Here is an 8506-nt window from a genome sequence, read left to right as displayed (position 1 = left end):
TGCTGTGCCTATGTTATTTCACACATCCTCTGTGTGTTCTTTGTGAGGAAGTAGTGTGTGGTTATCCCAGGAGGCCCCTTTGTTTCATTTTCTCTGCTGCTGACTCGACACAGGCACCTTTCTCTTTCTCCATCTCTCGCTCTACCCCAGTCTTATGTCCCCATCAGTCTCTCTGGAGCTCACTCTGGTACATACATGCATCTGTCCTCTCAACCTGTCTCTGGGCACATACTTAAATGTCCAGTAGAGAACAGTGTGAACTCTCCCTGTTTTGCGAGGTGGCAGTCAGCCTCCAGAGGAGTGTTACGCAGGCTGCCGGAATGGCCGAGCGGTGTAAGGTGCCACATTCTAGAGCCGTATCGTCCCCAGTCCCGTGATCAAATCCCGCTGCTGACATAAAGTAGTTTTCATACCTACTTTAATCATAACACCAGCGGGGATGAGACCTTAAACTCCACTTTTTGAAAGGATGGGGGGGGGGACAGGACGGACCGGAGCGGACTCCGAGCTCGCTGTAAGCACGGGCGGCTCAGGCTAGGAAAGGGCGCAGGAAAGGCTTGGCCTAGGACCGCTCTCAGCGGCGCCTCCCAAGGCTGGAAGTGCTGCGTTGTGTGGAGTCCTGTGGGAATCGTGAGGCAAACGGCAGGATGTGTGTGTGTGTCTCGTTTTAAGCCTCAGCAAAATATCTGAAAAAGGTGAGAGTTAATGTTAAACCCGAAAATGGAAAAGCCTTTAAAAATCATCACGCCCAACGTGGGGCTCGAACCCACGACCCTGAGATTAAGAGTCTCATGCTCTACCGACTGAGCTAGCCGGGCTGCTGTGCCTGTGGTATTTCACACAACCTCTGTGTGTTCTTTGTGAGGAAGTAGTGTGTGGTTATCCCAAGAGGCCCCTTTGTTTCATTTTCTCTGCTGCTGACTCGACACAGGCACCTTTCTCCATCTCTCGCTCTACCCCAGTCTTATGTCCCCATCAGTCTCTCTGGAGCTCACTCTGGTACATACATGCATCTGTCCTCTCAACCTGTCTCTGGGCACATACTTGAATGTCCAGTAGAGAACAGTGTGAACTCTCCCTGTTTCGCGAGGTGGCAGTCAGCCTCCAGAGCCGTGTTCGGGAGGCTGCCGGAATTTCCGAGCGGTGTAAGGTGCCACATTCAAGAGCAGTATCTTCCCCAGTCCCGTAATCAATTCCCGCTGCCGACATAAATTAGTTTTCATACCTACTTTAATCATAACACCAGCGGGGTTGAGACCTTAAACTCCTCTTTTTGAAAGGATGGGGGGGAGATAGGACGGACCGGAGCGGACTCCCAGCTCGCTGTAAGCACGGGCGGCTCAGGCTAGGAAAGGGCGTAGGAAAGGGTCGGCCTAGGACCGCTCCCAGCGGCGCCTCCCAGGGTGGGAAGTGCTGCGTTGCGTGGAGTCCTGTGGGAATCGTGAGGCAAACTGCAGGATGTGTGTGTGTGTGTGTAGTTTTAAGCCTCAGCGAAATATCTGAAAAAGGTGAGACTTAGTGTTAAACCCGAAAATGGATAAGCCTTTAAAAAGCATCACACCCAACGTGGGGCTCGAACCCACGACCCTGAGATTAAGAGTCTAATGCTCTACCGACTGAGCTAACCAGGCTGCTGTGCTTATGTTATTTCACACATCCTCTGTGTGTTCTTTGTGAGGAAGTAATGTGTGGTTATCCCAGGAGGCCCCTTTGTTTCATTTTCTCTGCTGCTGACTCGACACAGGCACCTTTCTCTTTCTCCATCTCTCGCTCTACTCCAGTCTTATGTCCCCATCAGTCTCTCTGGAGCTCACTCTGGTACATACATGCATCTGTCCTCTCAACCTGTCTCTGGGCACATACTTAAATGTCCAGTAGAGAACAGTGTGAACTCTCCCTGTTTTGCGAGGTGGCAGTCAGCCTCCAGAGCAGTGTTCCGCAGGCTGCCGGAATGGCCGAGCGGTGTAAGGTGCCCCATTCTAGAGCTGTATCGTCCCCAGTCCCGTGATCAAATCCTGCTGCTGACATAAAGTAGTTTTCATACCTACTTTAATCATAACACAGGCGGGGTTAAGACCTTAAACTCCTCTTTTTGAAAGGATGGGGGGGAGACAGGACGGACCGGAGCGGACTCCGAGCTCGCTGTAAGCACGGGCGGCTCAGGCTAGAAAAGGGCGCAGGAAAGGCTCGGCCTAGGACCGCTCCAAGCGGTGCCTCCCAGGGTGGGAAGTGCTGCGTTGTGTGGAGTCCTGTGGGAATCGTGAGGCAAACTGCAGGATGTGTGTGTGTGTGTGTAGTTTTAAGCCTCAGCGAAATATATCTGAAAAAGGTGAGAGTTTATGTTAAACCTGAAAATGGAGAAGCCTTTAAAAAGCATCACGCCCAACGTGGGCTTGAACCCACGACCCTGAGATTAAGAGTCTCATGCTCTACCGACTGAGCTAGCCGGGCTGCTGTGCCTATGTCATTTCACACACCCTCTGTGTGTTCTTTGTGAGGAAGTAGTGTGTGGTTATCCCAGGAGGCCCCTTTGTTTCATTTTCTCTGCTGCTGACTCGACAGAGGCACCTTTCTCTTTCTCCATCTCTCGCTCTACCCCAGTCTTATGTCCTCATCAGTCTCTCTGGAGCTCACTCTGGTACATACATGCATCTGTCCTTTCAACCTGTTTCTGGGCACATGCTTAAATGTCCAGTAGAGAAGAGTGTGAACTCTCCCTGTTTCGCGAGGTGGCAGTCAGCCTCGAGAGCCATGTTCCGGAGGCTGCCGGAATGGCCGAGCGGTGTAAGGCGCCACATTCAAGAGCAGTATCTTCCCCAGTCCTGTGGTCAAATCCTGCTGCTGACATAAAGTAGTTTTCATACCTACTTTAATCATAACACCAGCGGGGATGAGACCTTAAACTCCTCTTTTTGAAAGGATGGGGGTGGACATGACGGACCGGAGCGGACTCCGAGCTCGCTGTAAGCACGGGCGGCTCAGGCTAGAAAAGGGCCCAGGAAAGGCTCGGCATAGGACCGCTCCCAGCGGCGCCTCCCAGGGCGGGAAGTGCTGCGTTGTGTGGAGTCCTGTGGGATTCGTGAGGCAAACTGCAGGATGTGTGTGTGTGTAGTTTTAAGCCTCAGCAAAATATCTGAAAAAGGTCATGTGAGAAAGTAGCCTCTTTCTAGCCTTGTTACCCCCACTTTTGGCCTGTTTGTGAGTGTATGTCAGGGTGTTTTCACTGTCTCACTGGAATCCTGCTAGCCAGGTCCAGTGCTCATAGTGAAAACCCTATGTTTTCAGTATGTTTGTTATGTGTCACTGGGACCCTGCTAGTCAGGACCCCAGTGCTCATAAGGTTGTGGCCTATATGTATGTGTTCCCTGTGTGGTGCCTAACTGTCTCACTGAGGCTCTGCTAACCAGAACCTCAGTGGTTATGCTCTCTCATTTATTTCAAATTGTCACTGACAGGCTAGTGACCAATTTTACCAATTTACATTGGCTTACTGGAACACCCTTATAATTGCCTAGTATATGGTACTGAGGTACCCAGGGTATTGGGGTTCCAGGAGATCCCTATGGGCTGCAGCATTTCTTTTGCCACCCATAGGGAGCTCTGACAATTCTTACACAGGCCTGCCACTGCAGCCTGAGTGAAATAACGTCCACGTTATTTCACAGCCATTTTACACTGCACTTAAGTAACTTATAAGTCACCTATATGTCTAACCTTTACCTGGTAAAGGTTAGGTGCAAAGTTACTTAGTGTGAGGGCACCCTGGCACTAGCCAAGGTGCCCCCACATTGTTCAGAGCCAATTCCCTGAACTTTGTGAGTGCGGGGACACCATTACACGCGTGCACTACATATAGGTCACTACCTATATGTAGCTTCACAAAGGTAACTCCGAATATGGCCATGTAACATGTCTATGATCATGGAATTGCCCCCTCTATGCCCTCCTGGCATAGTTGGCACAATCCCATGATCCCAGTGGTCTGTAGCACAGACCCTGGTACTGCCAAACTGCCTTTCCCAGGGTTTCACTGCAGCTGCTGCCAACCCCTCAGACAGGCATCTGCCCTCCTGGGGTCCAGCCAGGCCTGGCCCAGGATGGCAGAACAAAGGACTTCCTCTGAGAGAGGGTGTTACACCCTCTCCCTTTGGAAAATGGTGTGAAGGCAGGGGAGGAGTAGCCTCCCCCAGCCTCTGGAAATGCTTTCATGGGCACATTTAGTGCCCATTTCTGCATAAGCCAGTCTACACCTGTTCAGGGACCCCTTAGCCCTGCTCTGGCGCGAAACTGGACAAAGGAAAGGTGAGTGACCACTACCCTGACCTGTACCTCCCCTGGGAGGTGCCCAGAGCTCCTCCAGTGTGCTCCAGACCTCTGCCATCTTGGAAACAGAGGTGCTGCTGGCACACTGGACTGCTCTGAGTGGCCAGTGCCATCAGGTGACGTCAGAGACTCCTCCTGATAGGCTCCTTCAGGTGTTGCTAGCCTATCCTCTCTCCTAGGTAGCCAAACCCTCTTTTCTGGCTATTTAGGGTCTCTGTCTCTTGGGATTCCTTAGATAACGAATGCATGAGCTCAGCCGAGTTCCTCTGCATCTCTCTCTTCACCTTCTGATAAGGAATCGACTGCTGACCGCGCTGGAAGCCTGCAAACCTGCAACATAGTAGCAAAGACGACTACTGCAACTCTGTAACGCTGATCCTGCCGCCTTCTCGACTGTTTTCCTGCTTGTGCATGCTGTGGGGGTAGCCTGCCTCCTCTCTGCACCAGAAGCTCCGAAGAAATCTCCCGTGGGTCGACGGAATCTTCCCCCTGCAACCGCAGGCACCAAAAAGCTGCATTACCGGTCCCTTGGGTCTCCTCTCAGCACGACGAGCGAGGTCCCTCGAATCCAGCAACTCTGTCCAAGTGGCCCGCACAGTCCAGTGACTCTTCAGCCCAAGTTTGGTGGAGGTAAGTCCTTGCCTCACCTCGCTGGGCTGCATTGCTGGGAACCGCGACTTTGCAGCTACTCCGGCCCCTGTGCACTTCCGGCGGAAATCCTTTGTGCACAGCCAAGCCTGGGTCCACGGCACTCTAACCTGCATTGCACGACTTTCTAAGTTGGTCTCCGGCGACGTGGGACTCCTTTGTGCAACTTCGGCGAGCACCGTTTCACGCATCCTCGTAGTGCCTATTTCTGGCACTTCTCCGGGTGCTACCTGCTTCAGTGAGGGCTCTTTGTCTTGCTCGACGTCCCCTCTCTCTTCAGGTCCAATTTGCGACCTCCTGGTCCCTCCTGGGCCCCAGCAGCATCCAAAAACGCCAAATGCACGATTTGCGACTAGCAAGGCTTATTGGCGTCCTTTCAGCGGGAAAACACTTCTGCACGACTCTCCAAGGCGAGAGGGATGCGTCCACCAAAGGGGAAGTCTCTAGCCCTTTTCGTTCCTGCAGAAACCTCAGCTTCTTCTGTCCAGTCGAAGCTTCTTTGCACCCGCAGCTGGCATTTCCTGGGCATCTGCCCATCTCCGACTTGCTTGTGACTTTTGGACTTGGTCCCCTTGTTCCACAGGTACCCTAGATTGGAAATCCACAGTTGTTGCATTGCTGGTTTGTGTCTTTCCTGCATTATTCCTCTAACACGACTATTTTGTCCTTAGGGGAACTTTAGTGCACTTTACACTCACTCACAGGGTCTTGGGGAGGGTTATTTTTCTAACTCTCACTATTTTCTAATAGTCCCAGCGACCCTCTACAAGGTCACATAGGTTTGGGGTCCATTCGTGGTTCGCATTCCACTTTTGGAGTATATGGTTTGTGTTGCCCCTATCCCTATGTTTCCCCATTGCATCCTATTGTAACTATACATTGTTTGCACTGTTTTCTAAGACTATACTGCATATTTTTGCTATTGTGTATATATATCTTGTGTATATTTCCTATCCTCTCACTGAGGGTACACTCTAAGATACTTTGGCATATTGTCATAAAAATAAAGTACCTTTATTTTTAGTATAACTGTGTATTGTGTTTTCTTATGATATTGTGCATATGACACTAAGTGGTACTGTAGTAGCTTCACACGTCTCCTAGTTCAGACTAAGCTGCTCTGCTAAGCTACCATTATCTATCAGCCTAAGCTGCTAGACACCCTATACACTAATAAGGGATAACTGGGCCTGGTGCAAGGTGCAAGTACCCCTTGGTACTCACTACAAGCCAGTCCAGCCTCCTACATTGGTTGTGCAGCGGTGGGATAAGTGCGTTGAGACTACTTACCACTCTTGTCATTGTACTTTGCATAAGAGAAAAATATACAAAACAAGGTCAGTGTATATACACATAGCCAAAAAGTTTTGCATTTCCTCTTTTCACTCTTTTCTAAGTGCTGAAAAGTACTTCTAACTTTCAAAAAAAGTTCTAAAAAGTTTAAAAAGTTTTTTTCTCTGTCTTTCTAAAAGCTCTGACAAACTTTTTATCTTGTACTATCACTTTAACTCTCTCTAAAAATGTCTGGCACAGGCCAAAATGTTGATCTGTCCAAAATTGCATATGATCACCTTAGCTGGAAAGGAGCAAGGAGTCTCTGCATAGAGAGAGGTTTGAGTGTAGGGAAGAATCCTTCCTTAGAACTGTTAATTAACATGCTTAGAGTACAGGATAAGGCCATAAGTGCCCAATCTGTTGAAAAAGTAGCTAATGGTTCTCAATCTGATCCAGGGACTCCCCCAGGAAAAGATTCAGGAAAGAAACTTCTCAGCCTGCCCATTACTAGACAGTCTAGCATAGTTGGTACAGAGGTTGAATCACACCATACTGATGGTGTGCTCTCACATTATACTGTTAGCCAAGCTGTTAGGGTGCCCTCTGTAAGGGACAGGTCTCCTTCTGTTCATTCCCATCATACCTCTGTATCTAGAAATGTCCCTCCCACCCACCCTGATGACAGATTGTTAGAAAGGGAGCTCAATAGATTGAGAGTGGAACAAACCAGACTGAAGCTTAAAAAGCAACAGCTGGATTTGGATAGACAGTCTTTAGAATTAGAGAAGGAAAGATAGAAGTTGGGTTTAGAAACCCATGGTGGCAGCAGCAGTATTCCCCATAGTCATCCTGCAAAAGAGCATGATTCCAGGAATCTGCACAAGATAGTTCCCCCTTACAAGGAGGGGGATGACATTAACAAGTGGTTTGCTGCACTTGAGAGGGCCTGTGTTGTACAGGATGTCCCTCAAAGGCAGTGGGCTGCTATCCTATGGCTATCATTTAGTGGAAAAGGTAGGGATAGGCTCCTTACTGTGAAAGAAAATGATGCTAATAATTTCCAAGTTCTTAAGAATGCACTCCTGGATGCTTATGGCTTAACCCCTGAACAATACAGGATAAAGTTCAGAGAGACCAAAAAGGAGTCTTCACAAGACTGGGTTGATTTCATTGACCATTCAGTGAAGGCCTTGGAGGGGTGGTTACATGGCAGTAAAGTTACTGATTATGACAGCCTGTATAACTTGATCCTGAGAGAGCATATTCTTAATAATTGTGTGTCTGATTTGTTGCACCAGTACTTGGTGGACTCTGATCTGACCTCTCCCCAAGAATTGGGAAAGAAGGCAGACAAATGGGTCAGAACAAGGGTGAACAGAAAAGTTCATACAGGGGGTGACAAAGATGGCAATAAGAAGAAAGATGGTGAAAAATCTCAAGATAAGCATGGGGACAAGGGTAAAACCAAAGATCCCACTTCAAATCTTAAACACTCTTCAGAGGGTGGGGATAAAACAAATTCTTCCTCTTCTTCCCAACCTGCACACATTAAAAAGCCTTGGTGCTTTGTGTGTAAAAATAGAGGCCATAGGCCAGGGGATAAGTCCTGTCCAGGTAACCCCCCTGAGCCTACCACCACTAATACATCAAGCTCTAGTGCCCCTAGCAGTAGTGGTACTAGTGGTGGGACTGCTGGCAACAGTCAAGTTAAGGGTGTAGTTGGGTTCACTTATGGGTCCATCATAGAAACTGGGGTAGTCAGTCCCAAGACAGTTTCTGTCACACCTAGTGGCATTGGCCTTGCCACACTGGCTGCTTGTCCCCTTACAATGGATAAGTACAGGCAGACAGTTTCAATAAATGGTGTTGAGGCCTTGGCCTACAGGGACACAGGTGCCAGTATCACTTTGGTGACTGAAAACCTAGTGCACCCTGATCAACACATCATTGCACAACAGTATAAGATTATTGATGTCCATAACTCCACTAAGTTTCTTCCCTTAGCTATAATTCAGTTTAGTTGGGGTGGAGTTACTGGCCCTAAGCAGGTGGTGGTATCACCTAGCTTACCTGTAGACTGTCTCTTAGGTAATGACCTAGAGGCCTCAGGTTGGGCTGATGTAGAGTTTTATGCCCATGCAGCCATGCTGGGCATCCCAGAGGAATTGTTCCCTCTCATTTCTACTGAAATGAAAAAGCAAAGGAGAGAAGGCCTGAAAACTCAGGATCCCTCTCCATCAACAGGTAAAAAGGGTATCAC

At 49.1% G+C, this 8506-nt stretch overlaps 1 non-coding gene across 1 annotated transcript; it reads right to left on the bottom strand.

Annotated features, from left to right (window-relative positions):
• Positions 1 to 745: 745 nt before the first annotated feature.
• Positions 746 to 818, bottom strand: TRNAK-CUU (transfer RNA lysine (anticodon CUU)). The gene has a single exon. It is a non-coding gene; the product is annotated as a tRNA-Lys (tRNA).
• Positions 819 to 8506: the final 7688 nt, after the last annotated feature.

This window comes from Pleurodeles waltl, chromosome 6 (genome assembly GCF_031143425.1).
Source record: "Pleurodeles waltl isolate 20211129_DDA chromosome 6, aPleWal1.hap1.20221129, whole genome shotgun sequence".
Taxonomy (NCBI): Eukaryota; Metazoa; Chordata; class Amphibia; order Caudata; family Salamandridae; genus Pleurodeles; species Pleurodeles waltl.
This window is presented reverse-complemented; position numbering and strand designations above follow the sequence as displayed.